An 18496-nucleotide genomic window follows, 5' to 3' on the forward strand; every position below is an offset into this window, starting at 1 on the left:
GCTTTCTCTGTGTCTCTTTAATGCTTCTAAACAATGCAATCTGCTGCTGGCACTACTGTGTTCCTTTTCCTTGAATGCAAAGAGAGAAAGATCCTCGAGATGCTAATTTATTTGAGAAGCTGCTGGAGCGGGTTTAAACAAAGAAGTAACTTTGGTGAAAAGAGAAAGGCATCAGCAGTACCTTTTGAGGAGGGTGGGGAAGGGAAGGAGCAGATTTCAAGAAATGAACTCCCTTGCCTTTCTACAGGGGTTCCCCCCCCCTCTTTCCACTTAGATGCTGTGTTAAGTATGTCTCTGGCAGCACCAGCAACACCAGCAGCAGTGGCAGCCAACCTCAAGTCACAGGAAAATCATAGGAAGTTGCTTTATGCTAGGTCAGATCATCTAACTCAGAATTGTTTCTGCTGCCTGCACCAGGAATGGGCAACTATGGCCCTCCAAATGTTGTTTGGTTGCAGCTTCCTCAAACCTTTATAACTAACTATACTTCCTTGGGCTGATGGGAGTTGCATACAAAGCCATGGTTGCCCACCCTCTGCTGACTGGCAGCAGCTTAGCAGCTTCACCCATTTTGAGAAAGAAGCCATTCCATGTCCTATCTAGCAGTGCCAGACATTGAGCTTGGGTCCTTGTAAAAGTGTGTGCTCTCTACCAGTGAACGACGGCCTCTCCCTTGAGATCAGCATCAGGTGCTGTCATTGTTGGAGAGCTACCAAGGCCTACCCCCCTCTCCATATCAGGGTCCACTGCCAAGAATCTAGAGCACCTTGGCATACCACTTCTACTCCCCATTGTTGTCACTGTCTGGTCATCTGGCCAGAGGGAGTGAGCAGATTTAGCAGCAAAGAGGATAAAGAGGAGTGATTTCCTCGTGTTTCACTCTTTCCTTTTGGGACCAAGGACTAGAAGGAAAGAGCAAGAAAATGGGCAAGGATAGCACTAGTGAAGGAAAAAAAAAAAGACACACACACACGAAATATCTCAGCCAAAGCATCACCGAGACTTGGAGCTGTGTAAAGTCAGTGCAGAGCAAGTAAGGTGTCATTTTCTTACCTGTTCATTTATGCTGATCAGGGTCTTGGGTACTTTGGTACCTGAGGCCCTGGAGTACTTTGGATGGGCTATGGATCTAGCCTTTGCTCTATCATCAGGCACCTTCCAGCAGAACATGACGTTCAGTGATTGACTGCACCAGACACCTTAAAGGAATATGGGGCTGATTGTTATCATTGTTGGTTTGCTGAAGAGCAGGGCAAACATAGGGATTGGTCTTTGCGTTGAGATGTTAAATTAGTCAAAGAATAAGATTCCACCCTGTTTGCCGGAGTCTTTTTTCCCCAAATGAAAGAGACTTATAGTCCATCCAGGCAAGCTGTGTGGGTTGGATTATGTGGACTGGATCTGTGGTCTCTTTCCCCCATCGATCTGGATTTACTCATTGCAAGGTTCCATAGATGTAGTCAGTTTTCCTTCAGTGTAAGCCAATTTGAGTTTCAACACTAATAACATGTCCTTTCCCTTCCTTCTCCTACCTCTGCCTCCACACTCTATGCCCTGTCTCCGTCACTTGTCTGTTACCTTCTCATGGTATTGCCTAATTTATTTCATGCAATTATTGATTTTAATAAAACAATGTGTTACATTGATCCCGCCAGTTATGAAATATAGGGTGAAAAGCAGCTGTGCTGGGCAAATAAAATAAAATAAAAACCTCACTCCCTCATCCCAATTAGAGAAACAGCCAGAGGCAGCCCTGTTCCATGTTGTACAGAACACTCCCACTGATGATATAATAGCTGACGTCAGGGGAATTCTAATTGTACACCCCCCCCATAGGACCTAGAGTTCTTTGAGACAGGGAAAACCAATCTGGAAAGACCTGGGCTAAAAGCAGGGGACGGAGATGGGGCGGGGGGGACAGGGGACGATATCCCAAGCAAGGGAAAACAATCCTGAAATGGAAACCAAAGGGGAAGGATTGATTTGAGACCTCAGTAACATCATATAGATTTGTTAAAATAATCCAAATCAATGGGCATTGGAACTCTCTCTTAAACCAGAAGAAATACAGTGTGTGCATCCGCCCTTAGTTAAGCCTCAGGTGGAAAGAGCAACCATAATCCTAACCACAACAGCTTCTAGCTCTTATTCATCTGACAAAATTAGGAAGTAAGACAGAAGGAGAGATACTTCCTAGAAGGCCCAATACCCACAATTATGTAGAGTTTGGCAACTGTCCTGAGCAGTAGCTATTGCGAACTGCCCAGAGTGGCCTTGGTAGCCAGATGGGAGGTATAGAAGTCAAACAAACAGCAAGTTTTTAAGCTATACTGTACTATAATTGTATTTTTGCATTGCTTAGAAGGGTAGGCATGGAAAACCTATAAAAATAAAATGAGGTGTAAAAACATATAATTGTAGCACAAACTCAAGATCGTCCATACTATAGTTTCCCCAGTTACTACATATAGATGCAAAAGTTGGACAGTGAAGAAAAGTGACAGGGGAAAAAAAGAGTTCATATGAACCATGATGTTGGAGGAGAGCTTTATAGATAATGTAGATCACTAGAAAGGCAAATAAATAGGGAAGAGATCAAATCAGGGCAACCAGCTGGGGGTCAGGTGGATGCACACAGGCAGCACCCAGGCTCCTGTAAGGGAAGTTGGTCAAGGCCTTCTGCACATACCAATCAGGGTGATCATCAGGGGGGTTGGGTGCCTGCACAGAAGCATTGCCTGGTCTCCTGGAAAGGAAGCCAGTTGCTATCTTCTACACATGTACCTGCCTCCCAGCTGATAAGGGTGATCAGCTCAGAGTCAGGCACCTGTGCAGAAGAAGCACCCCACCTCCTCATTGTCATGAAGGTTAGTGGTGGTGAGACAGGAGCAGGTAGTTCAGCACACCAGGCATGGATCAAAAACTGAACTATGAATTGGTTTGGTTTCCTGGTTGGTTTGTGGTGGCTCGTGGTTTATAGCTAACCACAGATTATCTTGAACCACCATTTTTCATGCCCATCTCTATCTATCTATCTATCTATCTATCTATCTATCTATCTATCTATCTATCTATCTATCTATCTATCTATCTATCTATCTATCTATCTATCTATCTATCTATCTATCTGGTCTTACGACCATTCTAGGTGGCTTCCAAATACATACATAAAATGACATGTAAAATATTAACACAAAGAAATTATTACGTCAGATAACAGATTCTTCAAAATGGAAAAAAGGGGGGGGGGGGTCAAATATTAGCTGGAGGGAAGGCCAGCTAATACAATACCAACAAAAGCTTGTGCCACAATACATGTATTAGTTTTTAAGTTTCTGTACGGCTCTTTCTTGTTGCAAGTCATGTGGGAACTCAGTGGGAGACTCACCTCAGTCAGGAAAGAACAATGAGCACAAGAAGACAGACAACAGGTCACAACCCTATAAGTGATATTTTGTCAAGATGAATATGAGCCACTGTAAGCCACATTTGTCTCAAGGACTGAAACAGTCCAAATTGATCAGTCCAACAGGCAAGGGAATCAAGAAAAGATGCATCTCAAATCAGAACTAATTTGCAATGTAGTGGAAAAATCCAGTTTTGCCTACATACAAGCAGACTTGAGAACACCTCTGCAGATCCAAATATAAACATCAGATTCATGTTACAGTCTGAGTCCGCGAGCTGAGGAGCATCTCATCTCAAGGAGCAAAATGGCTTGGGCAAGTAAGACGGTGATAGCTGTAACTGAGGTGGCTCCAAAAGGGAATCACCAAATAAAGTCTTTGAAAAGTTGCTTTTTAGACTCCAGTTTCCAAATCTGTAGTCCCATTTAACTTTTCTGACAACTTTGCACTTCAGTTGTGGTACAGAATGGATCTGCTTCCACTCTTTTAGCATCAGTTAACCTGCCTGTCGTGTCAGCTTCCAAGTTCTGAATTGCAAAAATGGGGCTGACAAACTGAGAGGGTGTTGTGGGGAGAAGAGTGGGGTGCCCTTGAGTCTTTAATGAGGCACAGCTGTGAGGCACACGCCACAGAGATCAAAGCTCCCCATCTCACCTGTCACTGGCACAGCTGCAGACATGCAGGTGTCATAGCCACAGCTGCATCCTTCCCTGAGAATCCTGTTTTTTTCTCAATCAGCTGTCCCACTGCCTAAATTAGGCTAACCTGAAGGTTGTGAATGTCTCCAGACATTACCACGTGGTAAAAAAGAAAGCACAACTTTCTGCAACTCAGTAACAGCCTGTGCAAAACAGATTAGCTCTGGGAACAAGGGACGGGGGGGGGGCGTCTGGGGAGTGGTCCTTCCCTCTTGCACTGCCCTTTCCTTCCAAAGATGTTGAAGGAACACAAATGGAATTCAATTAGAAACACCTCCTTCACAAGCACCCTCAGCAATTATCAGTTTAGTGGTGCAAGTAGCAGCTGAGGCTGGTGGGATTGATTTCTTGTTTTCTTTTAAGTGTAGTTAATCTAATAGATAATTTATTTAAATGGACAGAGTAAAGTGAACAGCAACAATTCTATCTCCCCCACCCCCACTTCCTCCTTCCATTGAATTTCATCCAGGGAGCTAAGCTTTAATGGCTGAAAGGGAAATAAGAAGTCTCCTAAAATGCCCCGGTAATATCAGTTTTTGTCAGCTTGGCAATTCACTGAATTCATTGCTACCCCTTTTAGTATGGATTTTATGTTATAACCAGCCTTTATTTGTTAGCCATGTGAATACTGGTATCTCTCTTGGTCACTTACACAAAATCCTTCCCTACAGAAAAACTAAACCACCAAAACCAGTCCAGGAAAATGGTTTAGAAGCTTCAACCAGTTTCCAATGGACATCCAGCCAGGTTTTCTGTTCCCCTGTCCTGTTGTTGCCCAGTCATTGGGAAGGTCTTCCATTTAGATCTTTTCTGCCAGGGCCTTCTTCAAGCCACAGACTCAGTGCACAAAGGACAGAACTGGCTTCTGGTTAATGGGCTTTAATTAAAACTGTTGATGGGGATTTAGGTTGTTTACAGAGGAAGCCTGTGCAAAAGTTGGGTTGGATTAATGGTGTTGTGCAGAAGAATTGGCATGGCACACAGAGGCATAATTCTGTTGCTGCAGGGCTTTGATTTCTCTTTGGCTGTGGGGGGGGATCCTTAAATGTCACTGATAGACTCTGCTGTGATCCACATCTCCACCTCCCAATTCCCCCCCCCCCCGGTCTCCCCTTCAACAAAACAGATGCAAGTGAGAGAGAGAAACCCAGTGCCTTTGGCAGGAGAGCATTCCTTTTGTATGGGTTTAAGTGTCTGGTTGCAACACACCATTGTTGTGTGCTATATTTTACTCAGCACTGAAACAATGCTGTTGGCAGAGAAACATGGAGGGGGAGAGAAGATGGGATTACAAGCTACTCAAGGCCAGGAGGTTGGACTCTGGAGCACTGAGATCCACAAACACACAGCAGTTCCTTTGCTGCTGCTTTCAGTGGCTGTTCCCCAAGAACCTCCTGCTTGATTCCTGCTGGAACCTGTGAGGGATTGTTATAACACCTCTCACACCCCTGCCATTAGTAAAAATGGAAAGCATGCAGAGAGATGGGAAGAAAGTGCCTCAAAGCTGGTGAAATTACTGAGAGCAGCAACTACACAGTTCTAAAGACCAGTCAACATGACTACCTCTATCAGACAATTGTCCTACACTGCCCTTCTACGTTGTGGATCACTGCCACTTTGTGGATATTTCCTGGCCAATCATCCATCCTCCATCACTGCTGTGTGTATTGCTGGCCATAAACATGGGGGTGGAGAAGTATTTGTGGAGATAAGGGAGTATCCGTAAGTGGAGGAAGGTCTCAGTGCCTCCCTTTTGGACTGACCACCAGTCCTCCCCTACAAAGGCCTCTTCAAGCATCACTACCAAGGAGGCAGGGATTGGGCACCCAAAGTTTACCTCAGAACTTTTAGTTTGCCCTCAGCACATATGTGAACAGTCAGGCAAGGAAAAGTGCCACCTGAGAGCAGAAGAGTCACTAGTCAATCACAAGTCATTTTCCAAGCCTCTGGAGACAGGCTGAAGAGCAGACTTATTTACAAATCTCCAGTCTAAAAAGCTCCTTTGTTGCAGTGGGTGAAACTTGTCATGCAAACTTAAAGCTGTCAGACAGTGAAGCCGCCCCCCCCCCGCCTCTTGTCCAGAATTATTAAAAGTCTGTGGGTTCTTGACTCATTCATAGAATTGGACAGGGACTCCAGATTATATGTTTTTCAAGGCCAGTGGAGGTGATGGCATTCCAGCTGAACTATTTAAAATCTTTTAAAATGATGCTGTTAAGGTGCTACATTCATTATACCAGCAAGTTTGGAAAACTCAACAGTGGCCAGAAGATTGGAAAAGATCAGTCTTCATCCTAATCCCAAAGAAGGGCAGTGCTAAAGAATTCTCCAACTACCATACAATTGCACTCATTTCACATGCTAGGAAGGTTATGCTCAAAATCCTACAAGGTAGGATTCAGCAGTATGTGCACCGAGAACTCCCAGAAGTACAAGCTGGATTTCGAAGGGGCAGAGGAAGTAGAGACCAAATTGCTAACATGCAGTGGATTAAGGAGAAAGCCAGAGAGTTCCAGAAAAACATCTACTTCTGCTTCATTGCCTACGCAAAAGCCTTTGACTGTGTGGACCACAGCAAACTATGGCAAATCCTTAAAGAAATGGGAGTGCCTGACCACATTATCTATCTCCTGTGAAACCTATACGTGGGACAGGAAGCAACAGTTAGAACTGGATATGGAAACAGTGATTGGTTCAAAATTGGGAAAGGAGTACGACAAGGCTGTATATTGTCCCCTGGCTTATTTAACTTAAATGCAGAATACATCATGCGAAAGACCGGACCAGAGGAATCCCAAACCGGAATTAAGATTGCCAGAAGAAATATCAACAATCTCCGATACGCAGATGATATGGCAGAAAGTTAGGTGGAATTAAAGAACCTCTTAAGGAGGGTGAAAGAGGAGAGTGCAAAAAACGGTCTGAAGCTCAACACAAAAAAAAATAAGATCATGGCCACTGGTCCCATCACCTCATGGGAAATTGAAGGAGAAGATATGGAGGCAGTGACAGATTTTACTTTCTTGGGCTCGATGATCACTGCAGATGGAGACAGCAGCCACAAAATTAAAAGATGCCTGCTTCTTGGGAGGAAAGCGATAACAAACCTCGACAGCATCTTAAAAAGGAGAGACATCACCTTGCCAAACAAAGTATGCATAGTCCAAGCTATGGTTGTATGGAAGTGAGAGCTGGACCATAAAGAAAGCTGACCGCCGAAGAATTGATGCTTTTGAATTGTGATCTTGGAGGAAGCTCTTGAAAGTCCCCTGGACTGCAAAGAGAACAAGCCTATCCATTTTGAAGGAAATCAACCCTGAGTGCTCACTGGAAGGACAGATCCTATAGTTGAGGCTCCAATAGTTTGGCCATCTGATGAGAAGAGAAGACTCCCTGGAAAAGAGCCTGATGTTAAGAATGTGTGAAGGCAAGAGGAGAAGGGCACGACAGAGGATGAGATAGATAGACAGTGTCATCGAAACTACCAACATGAATTTAACCCAACTCCGGGAGGCAGTGGAAGACAGGAGGGCCTGGCGTGCTTTGGTCCATGGGGTCATGAAGAGTCAGACATGACTTAACGACTAAACAACAAACAACATCTACTTCCATGAGTAATCCTTCCATCTTTTCCTACAGATTGGTCCATGTTTTCTCTTACCAGAGGAAATCTGCTAAGGCGAAAAAGATGGAACACATGACCAATGTGTTAACAAGTTCTCTGTCATGAAATCTCCCAAGAATCTTGTCCTATTTTTCACTGGCCTTCCACTGAGGCTCAGACCATGCTATTTCCAAACCGGAAAACAAAAGCAAGGTAATTTGTCAAATGCAGATTGAGGCAAACCCATGTTAAATTAAGTATGTTAGCGAAAAGATAAAAAATAAAAAAATGAAAGTGTTATGACTCCTTAAATTCTAACAGTTTGATTTCAGTATGAACTTTCATGGATTACAATCCACTGTACAATAATTAGTCCACCAGTTTATATACAGAGTGCATGGCTGAAGGGCGGATTTGAACTACCATGATTGATGGGCTTACACTATAATGTGGTGCTTATACTGTATGTCCATTGTGCTGTTGAACAATGATGTCCAGAGAGTACACCTGTAGTGTAGATAGTAGACTCAGGTTAATGGTACAGGAAAGTTACTGAAGTTGTGGTAGTAGGTTTCAATTGATTCTTTTCAATAAGTTCAGACTCAAGGAAAGATACCACATTCCACTTGGATCATTCCACAACATCTGTGGTCTCCAGTCAAATCTTCTGATGCAACAAGACAGTCTATGCTGGAGAATATACAGATACAAATCTGACAACAGGGTTTTTTTTTTTAATTGTGCATGCTGGTCTATCCTAGTGTGGCTACCTCTCTGTTAGAATAAACATATAGTTTTTCCTTTGAAGGGTGCACTGTATCTAGATGTGGAATCAGCTTCTCATCTAGTAAGGCCCTATCTTGGTAAGAATGCAAACCGTTTCTGTTTCTGGGTACTAATCAACCGACTGGTCCCCCTCCCCAGAGAAACATTCTGCACATCACAATTGATGTGACAAAAAGATCTGGCTAATCTAACATGTATGTGTGAATTGAGTGTAACCAGTGTAGGGTAGTGGACAGAGTGACAGACTAGGACTCTGAAGAACAGGGTTCGATTCTTTACTCAGCCATGGAAACTCTCTGGGAAAAGTGGAACTGGTAAAACCACTCCTTAAGCAGGAAAGCCTTGTCAGGGTCACTATAAGTTGGTTTTGACTTGACATCACATAACAATAAAACGTGTGAATTTCCGGCCCCTAAAATCAGAGCTTGGAAAAGTTCTTTCTTTGAACTGCAGCTCCTAGAACTGAAGAATAGATCGAAATGATGGCTTAAAAGAGGGGGTCTTTAAATTTTTAACATATTGGATAGAGTTTCGTTGTAAGAACTGGGTAGAAAATAGAACTGCTGATCCCAAATTCTTTGATGCATGCTCCAGTGAGAGGTCCTGCTGGCTAGGGATGGTTTCCCCTCCCCTCCCCTCCCCTCCCTTTCCTTTGCCTTCCTTTTTTCATTTGCAGGTGTGCTGGCTTCAGCCAGCCCAGGGGATTCACTGTCACTGAAAGGCTTTCATTTTTGCCAGATACCTTCTGTAGACAACAACACATCAGTGCGTGTATGACTCACCAAGCTGGAAGCTAAAAAGGCAGTCCTGGTGTGTTTCAAAAGAGGGACTGGCCAGGACGGGGCAGGAGAGGCAATAGAGTTGCTATTCGCTGCAGATGCCCAAGCCTTGACCTTGCAGGCAGAAGGCTTCTGCTTGAGGGCTGCAGGGTGCCTGAGAGACAAAGAGAGAAGTAAGAAGAAAAGTTGTTGTGGGTTCCCCCCCCCTCCTTAGACCAAAGAAAGCTGACGACTTTGCTGGAACAGGGCAAGGTGCACACACATCAGCAATGCTGAAATGCTCCCCAGCAGAATGCTGCCAACACTCACCCATTTTCCCCGCTGGGACTAGGCAGCCGGCTGCATGGTGATGGGGTTGAAGGCATGCAGGCAAAGGCTATTCGGGCTGGCTGAAATAGTTTATGATCTCGCTGTGTGTTTTGCCACATAATCTAAGTTATGATAGAGAGACGGAGAGAGACTCACCACAGGAGTCTGAAAAGCAAGGCTAGGAACAGCGTCTGCAGCAAAGGCTTTTGCCTACAAATGTCCATGAAGGCCTCTTTTTTTTTAGTTACTCCATAAGGGGAAAGGGGAGAAGCATGAACCTAGGTATACCAGGGTGATGGCAGATTGTTAATGGAGCCAGGACCCTAATTTTTTTGGTGCTGGCTAAAGCAAGAAGAGAAGCAACCGAGATGTAATTAAGGCAAGGGAGTGCAAGTGGGAAATGGGCAAAGAGGGTTGTTGATACCGGACTGTTTCTGAAAGGGGACATTTAATTCCTTACAGAACCAGAAAAAGTTACTAGCTGTGCTGGCTGGTGGATTCTGAGAGTTGTAGTGCAAAAAATACTTTTCTAAACTCCATTAATTTATTGGAAAATGTAAAGCATTGAAAATATTCTGTCTTTCTCTGTCCCCTCCGCTTTATCTTTCTGTCTCCATTTTGTTTATGAATTTAACACAGCCCTAGGCCATGGGTTTTTTTAAAAAACAGATCTTACCAAAGACAAAGGGAGAATAAACCTTCCCCTTCCCCCCCCCCCCCCAGTTTACCCAATACACAATAGCCACACTAGACCATATCTCTGGTTCTTCTAGCCCAGCAGGCAACATCCAGGACCTACAAAGCAAATGTTGAAGGATGCTGCTGCCTTTTATTTGCCCTCAGCACAGAGATGGCCAAAGGCTGCCGGCTGCCCACTTCTGCACTGTAGCATAGTTCTGCAGAGTGCCAAATGGCATTAGTTGACAATAGCCTTTATCCACAAGAAACCACTCAGTGGCAACATGTTCCGCACAGCGTGTACCAATTTGCTACTGGAGAAGTAAGAAAGCCCTTGTGCTTGGTGCCGAGGGAAGGGTGAGGAGGGGGGGGTTTCCTGTTAAGTAGCTTTGTCCATTTCCACCCATTGTCTCTCTCACATTAATGCAGCTGGGATTTTACGGTTGGGCTCACAGGACATGGCTTTTGCTCTTTAAAGGATGGAGCAGAACAAGGCAGAGTGGCAGGTCCAGCTAATCAGGAAGGGGACAGAAAAGCTGCACCTGATAACATTACCGCTACTGCACAAGTATTACAGTTGGAGTGTCTGGGCTCTCCTTTTACATCTGGCAACCTCTATCCCTAGGTACAGCGTAGGAAATCTAATACAAGCAAAAGTGACAACAGCCAAAAGGGAGCTTATTGGATAAATGCAATGTCTTAGTAACCTTTATTTCCTTCCCCCGCAACCCCAGATAATGTTTAACATTCTTTTTGTCTGATCTGGAATCAAAGCTTTTCCTGCTGCAGAGAGTCAGGGTGCAACTACGAGAAGCGACAGTGGGACATCCATGCTTGGATCTCCCACTGTTTCCTTCAACCGCTTATTAGCATCCCTTGGCAGGAAGTGTGTTCTGCTGGGGCCAGAGGTACCTTTCCAGCTTGCACTGTTTTCTCAATGACAATAGTCCCCCGAAAGGTGCTATTTGCCCCATGGAGAAAAATATACAGGTACCGTATAGGTACATGCTCATGTTCCTCCGCAGGGCAAATAGTAGTGTGCATGTTTTGGGGTGGGGCAGATTTTCAATGCAAAGCAGCAAGGGGGAAAGTGCTCACCTCGCCTTCTCCATGTCACGGCCCCAGTTGGACTCACACCCACCTCACTCCTGCTGTTCTTGTTAAGCTGTTTGGAAAAAATAGGAGGTCCAGACACAGAGCTCCTGCCTGCCTGCCTGCCCGCCCTAGTTCGGGCCCTAGGAAACCATGCAAGACCTCAGCATTCAAGCTTAATTAGAAGACTCCAAAAGCCATGGCAATTAATATCACAGGCAATATTCTTAGAAAACTGCATTCTGTTTCCCCTGGAAAAAGAATTGTAGACCTTGGAGATAACTTGGTGTTGAGAGCACTGATAATTGGTCTGAGCTTTATAACAATAATTTTGCTCCCCAGCTTCACTTATTCAGGGGGGAAAAACTGAATACATGGAAGGAAATAAAATTGTGAGGGGCTGGTTCTATAGGTGCAATTAAAATGATTGCAGTACCTAAGTTTAACTTTCTATTCCAAGCCCCATCAATTTACCCTAAACTCAAGGAGTGGCAAACACTGCTGGAAAGGTTTCTCCGGCACAGTGTTTAAAGCCTGAAATAAAAATCACTTTTCTGTACAGATGTATTTAACAAAGGGTGGGCTTGCGACAACAAAACTAGCTATCGACAGCACCAAACTCGGTGAAAACCACCAGAGAGGTCAGGAGAAGTATTCGGCATGAATATAGCTCCTATTTTATTCTGTGTTGATATCCGATACCACTTCTTCGGTGAGAAGATTCCTCAGTTTCTAGCCGTCAGTGGAAGACCTCAGTGGTGAGTGTTACATACAGCACTGATGTTACCTGTCTGTCATGGGTTTGGAGGGAAAGTTCCATCCTATGGGGAGTGGAAGGCGGGACATCAGGAGGAGGGGCTGTACTGTATATATATGTGGAGTTTGTGTGGAGAAGTTAAGAGAGCTGGAGGAAAAGCTGAGAGAAGAAGCTTGAGTGGGAGTCTGTGTGTCAGACAGGGTACTACTGTGTGTCAGTCAGTACCAACCTGATAGGTTCAGGTGTCTGTATGGTTAGCCAGAACTGATAGGTTCAGGGTCTGTGCTTCAAGTTAAGTGTTCTGTGTGAACCAAACTGTGTGTATGTATGATTGAGACTAAGCCACGTTACTGTATCTTATTCACCTGATCATTTTATTTTTCCTGTGTGTTGTTTAATAAACCTTGTTCTTTTATTTGTTAAAAATCCATCCCTGGTCTGTGTGACTTCTTATAGGGAATGGTTGGTGGCAGTTTAGTGAAACTGTGGCATATCCCAGTAGGTCTGGGTTTGTCACATTGATTGGTGTCCAGCGTGTGGGATACGACTGGTCCAGTTGTCCAGTGGTCCAGCAAAGCCTTGGCAAGTGTGCCCAGAGCAAGGGGGGTCTAGTCAGGGACAATCTGAGAGCACGTAGGTAATCTTCTAGGTGTACCTCACGGGGAGGTGCGCTAGTAGAAGAACGTGTAACCTCAGATTGGGGACTAGATTAGGGAGCTCTGAGGCAGCCTGTTTTGGCGGGAAAAAAGCTGAGGCAAAACTGTGTAGTAGAAGTGATTTAGCCTGCCTGCTGAGAGGCCTAGCAGAGGGGGGTAGACTCTGGCTCGCAACTGTTGCAAGTTAGTGCTGAAGAACAGCAGTAATCTATAGAAAGCTGGTTCTGAGGCAAAAAAAAAAAAGTGGTCGCTTTATTTTGAGGCTTGACTTTTGAAAGCAGCCTGTTCTGGGGGGGGGGATTATGCCCTTGACTCGAAGCCAAATGGCAGAAATGGGTGAAGTGAGGGAACCCCAGGTGGACCAAGGTTCTGAGGAAGAATTTGGCTCAGTGCAGGGTGACAGCACGGGAGAACAGAATCCAGAACTCAGAAAAATACTCCTAGCCCAACAGCATGAACTGAGGGTGAGGGAAATGGAAGAAAGATGGGAGAGAGAGAAAATTGCTCTGGAAAAAGAAAGAATGGCGTTTGAAAGGGAAAAGGAAGAGAAACAGGAAAGGGAAAGAGAGAAACAGAGACATTTTGAAATAGAGAGAATAGAAAGAGAAGAAAGATTGGAGAGAGAGAAAATGGCGTTTGAGTTGAGAAAATTGGAACTGATGAATCAGAACAATAATAACAATAGGGATTCTGAGGGAGGCCAATTGTCTAAAGCTGACCTGAAGAAATTCCCTGTGTACCACAAGGGAGATTGCCCTGAGGTGTTCTTTTCCTTAGTGGAAAGAGCGTTTGTGGACTTCTCAGTGAGGGAAACTGAGAAGATGACCATTATGCGATCTTTAATCAGTGGCAGCCTGGCCGAAGTCTATTCAGAGATGCCAGAGGAACTGATGAAAGATTTTGCAGAGTTTAAAAAACTGGTGTTTGCCAGACATGGGATAAATGCGGAACAGCTGAGGCAAAGATTCAGGTCAATCACCAAGAAACCAGAGCAGACTTTTACCCAAGTGGGGGCCCAATTGGTGAGGCTGCTAGAGAAATGGCTATCTCAGGAGGGGACAGAGACCTTTCAGCAGCTCAAAGACTTGATAGCGCTGGAACAGTTCTATTCAGTCCTGCATGGGGAACTGAAATTCCAGGTGAGGGAAAGGAAACCGAAATCTGTGGCAGAAGCAGCCGAGATCGCAGATTTTATTTCCCAAATAAGAAAGCCCTTGGGTGAGGGGAAATCGATGGGGAAACCTAAAGAAACCTACAGCAAGTACTCTCAGGGACCAGGGAAGAGCCAGCAAGGGGGAGGGGCCCATGGTGAAGGGAAGCCCTCAGACATGAAACCAAGACCTCAGATTTTGGAGGGAAAACCAAAACAAGATGAGAAAGACTCAAAATATAGCAGAAAATGTTATTTCTGTCAGGGAAAGGGCCATCTAATCTCAGAGTGTGAGAAATTAAAGCAGCTAAAAGGAATTGTGCCTCAGGATTCGAGTGGAACCAAGCCAAAAGCTGTGTTCTGTGTCCAGAAAGAGCAAAGCTCCTTGTCACTGAGGGAGCCTGTTGCCATGGCTACTCAATCTGGAACAGTTACATCTGCTGATCAGGCTGAGGAAAATGGTCCTCTTGTGGAGGTCAAGCGCTGCTTGCTCGTGAGAACAGATTCTCAGTTGTTTGAAACAGCAGGGGTGGACGTAGGAATACTTGACCATCAGTATCGGGGGCTGAGGGACACTTGTTCCCAGGTGACCCTGTGCCATCCAGATATTATTCCTAGGGAATATATAATCCCAAATGAGAGCATGAAGGTGGCAGGGATTGAGGGGCAGGTGATCTCACTGCCAGTAGCGGAGGTACCTGTGAACTTTCAAGGCTGGAGGGGAGTTTGGCGGCTAGCGATTTCATCGACTCTGCCAGCAGCCGTGCTCGTGGGAAATGACCTGGCTGAACATGTGAAACGGGTGCTAGTGATTACACGTTCACAAGCCACCACGGGGACAGTTCAGGGGGGTACTGAGGAGCCAGAGACGGAAGCAGAGGGGAGTTCAGAAGCTGTGGTGGAAACCTTAACCACAGACAGCCGATTTGGCCAAGAGCAAAAGGCAGACGCCACTCTCCAAAAGTGTTTTGAACAGGTGACTGACGCCCAGCTAACACCTGAAACCCCAGTGAGATTTCTAGAGAAAAGGGGGATTTTGTATAGAGAGACCCTGAGGAATATCTCAAAAGGGGGAGATGGGATCCGAAGTCAGCTAGTGGTACCTGAAAAGTATCGCCCCATGATCTTACAAAGGGGGCACTCTGACATGTTTGCTGCGCACTTAGGGGTGAACAAAACACAGCAGAGAATCACACAGAATTTTTACTGGCCTGACATAGGGAAGCAGATCAGGGAGTTCTGTAAACAATGTGATGTGTGTCAAAGGCAGGGGAATAGCCGCGACAGGACCAAAGCAAAGTTGTGCCCTTTGCCTGTGATTGACACTCCGTTCAAATGCATAGGGGTGGATATTGTGGGACCTTTGCCCAAGGCCACAAAGAGGGGGAACAGGTTCATTCTCACCATTGTGGACCATGCCACGAGGTACCCTGAAGCCATTCCCTTGACTAACATTGAAACTAACACAGTGGCAGATGCCTTGGTGGGGTATATGTCCAGGATGGGATTTGCCTCAGAAATAATCACAGATTTGGGCGCATCGTTCACATCGAAGCTCATGAAACGGTTATGGCAAATCTGTGGAATTAAGCACAAGGAAACCACTGCCTATCACCCTGAAAGTAATGGGTTAACTGAGAAGTTCAATGGGACTCTAATGCGCATGATTAGGGCTTACTTGGCAGAGAATCCAAACAATTGGGACCAGAAGCTGCAATCCCTTTTGTTTGCTTATCGATCAGTGCCACAAGCCAGTACCGGGTTCAGTCCGTTTGAACTTTTATTTGGGAGAAGGGTGAAAGGGCCCCTTGATTTGATCAAGCAAAATTGGGAGCGGATCACCCAGGATGACCCACAAGACGTTGTGACATACATAGACTCTTTAAGGAATGACCTAAAGAGAAACCTAGAGCTAGCAGCAGAGACCCTGCAAGCTCAAAAGGTCAGAAAGAAAGCTGGGGATGACCAGGAAGCCAGGGAGAGGCACTTTGACCCAGGGGAGGAAGTGCTTTGGCCTAGGCCCTGCAAAGGGAACAAACTGGAGCTGGGTAGCCCAGAAATAAAATACTTGGGTCACATAGTAGGGGGAGGAGTGATAAAACCCCTAGAGGCCAAGATAGAGGCCGTTCGTGATTGGCCCAGACCCAACACCAAGAAAAAAGTCAAATCATTTCTTGGGTTGGTGGGCTACTACAGAAAGTTCATCCCGAGGTTTAGCGAGATTGCGGCTCCGCTGACCGATCTGACCAGGAAGAAGGCTGATGACCGCATCCCGTGGACCAGCGACTGTGAGGAGGCGTTCCGGAGGTTGAAGCAGGCGCTCATCAACTATCCAGTGCTGCGTGCTCCAGACTTCGGCCGGGAGTTCATCATCTACACCGATGCGTCTAACAGCGGGGTAGGAGCAGTTCTTTGCCAGGAGGATGAGAATGGTGACCAGCATCCAGTGTCCTACCTGAGTAGGAAACTCCAGAAAGGTGAGAGACATTTGGCAACCGTGGAGAAGGAGTGTCTGGCCATAGTCTACGCGATCCAGAAGGCCAAGCCTTACATCTGGGGAAGACATTTTATTCTGTGCACTGACCATTCACCACTGCAATGGTTAAAGAAAATGAAAACCCACAATAGTAAACTTATGAGGTGGGCTTTAAACCTGCAAGACTATGACTTTGAAGTGAAGGTGGTCAGAGGGTCAGTGAACTGTGTTGCTGACGCCTTGTCAAGAAGACCTGAAGAATGAAGACGGCGAAAGAAACATGGACTATGTATATATTTTGATGACAAAAAGTCAAATGTGTCTGTTTATTAAACATGTTGGTTTGTATGAATAAAGGTAACTTGATGTATTGTTAATGGTAAATGTTTAAATGCCTCATAGAGTGTAAGTGTAAGTAAGTATGGTATTGTATGTTACTATATGACTGTTTTTGTTTGTTTTGGGTCCAGGTTGTTTTTTGGTGAAAAGCACCTTAGCTTTCCCCCTACAAAACAACTTATAAAGAGGGGAGGTGTTACATACAGCACTGATGTTACCTGTCTGTCATGGGTTTGGAGGGAAAGTTCCATCCTATGGGGAGTGGAAGGCGGGACATCAGGAGGAGGGGCTGTACTGTATATATATGTGGAGTTTGTGTGGAGAAGTTAAGAGAGCTGGAGGAAAAGCTGAGAGAAGAAGCTTGAGTGGGAGTCTGTGTGTCAGACAGGGTACTACTGTGTGTCAGTCAGTACCAACCTGATAGGTTCAGGTGTCTGTATGGTTAGCCAGAACTGATAGGTTCAGGGTCTGTGCTTCAAGTTAAGTGTTCTGTGTGAACCAAACTGTGTGTATGTATGATTGAGACTAAGCCACGTTACTGTATCTTATTCACCTGATCATTTTATTTTTCCTGTGTGTTGTTTAATAAACCTTGTTCTTTTATTTGTTAAAAATCCATCCCTGGTCTGTGTGACTTCTTATAGGGAATGGTTGGTGGCAGCTTAGTGAAACTGTGGCATATCCCAGTAGGTCTGGGTTTGTCACAGTGAGGAGCACTTCAGACCAACAAGGCTTGGTCCACCTGCTGTAGCCGTTCCTGGACCAGATAACCCAGCCACAGCAGTCTCTCTTCTGAAGTGTCTTAGCATATTGTCTGCATGGACTATTTGATTTCCAGCCTGGAGGCTACAGCTCGTGCAGAGTGCTGCTGCCCAGATGAGAAGGGCAGCAGCGTTTGATTCTATTACACCCCTTCCAAAATCTCTTCATTGACTCCAGTAAGACACTGGGCCCAGTTCAAGATGTTAGCATTATACAGTGGTGCCTCGCACAACAATGTTAATTGGTTCCAAAAAAAAAACACCTTTATGTGAAACATTGTTCTGTGAAACACCATTTCCCATAGGAATGCATTGAAAACCGGTTAATCCATTCCAATTGGAACAGATTGCCGTTCTTAAGCGAAAATCCCCATAGGAAACATCGTTGAGGGAAACGCGGTTCCCCAATTGAAATGCATTGAAGCCAACTCAATGCATTTGAATGGGTTTGCGAAGTCCATTTTCGCTCCTGTAAAAGTGCCTTAAACTGTTTGAAAAGTGTTTTAAATGCTTGCAATCATTAGCCCACCTCCTGAAACGTACGCAAACTTAATTTGGTGTTGTTCTGAGTCTTCGTTCATTTTTGGTGATTTTTTGTTTTCTCCATTGAAAGCCATTGGACAGACCGTCCAATGGCTTTCAATGCAGAAAACAAAAAATCAAGGACGCCTCAGAACAACACCAAATTAAGTTTGCATAGGTTTCAGGAGGTGGGCTAATGATAGCAAGCATTTAAAACACTTTTCAAACAGTTTAAGGCACTTTTACAGGAGCGAAAAGGGACATCGTTGTGCGAAAATTCCCCATAGGAAACATCTTTGTGTGAGGAGGCAAATTTTTCAGGAAAAGCCATCGTTGTGTGAATTTATCATTGTGTGAGGCACTCGTTGTGCGAGGCACCACTGTACAAAGCCGCCTAGAGTGGTCACAAGACCAGATAGGTGGGATATAAATAAAATAAAATAAATAAAACTCTAAGCAACTTGGAGCCAGATATTGGAAAG

At 45.0% G+C, this 18496-nt stretch overlaps 1 long non-coding RNA gene across 1 annotated transcript in view; it reads right to left on the minus strand.

Annotated features, from left to right (window-relative positions):
* The window catches only part of LOC144586295 (uncharacterized), a 72093-nt gene extending 54661 nt beyond the window's left edge, over positions 1 to 17432 (minus strand). Inside the window, exon 1 of the long non-coding RNA XR_013541039.1 lies at positions 16910 to 17432. This is a non-coding gene — a long non-coding RNA (uncharacterized LOC144586295). The remainder of the gene's footprint in view (positions 1 to 16909) is intronic.
* Between the last annotated feature and the right edge of the window lie 1064 nt (positions 17433 to 18496).

This window comes from Pogona vitticeps, chromosome 2 (genome assembly GCF_051106095.1).
Source record: "Pogona vitticeps strain Pit_001003342236 chromosome 2, PviZW2.1, whole genome shotgun sequence".
In the NCBI taxonomy this organism is placed as follows: Eukaryota; Metazoa; Chordata; class Lepidosauria; order Squamata; family Agamidae; genus Pogona; species Pogona vitticeps.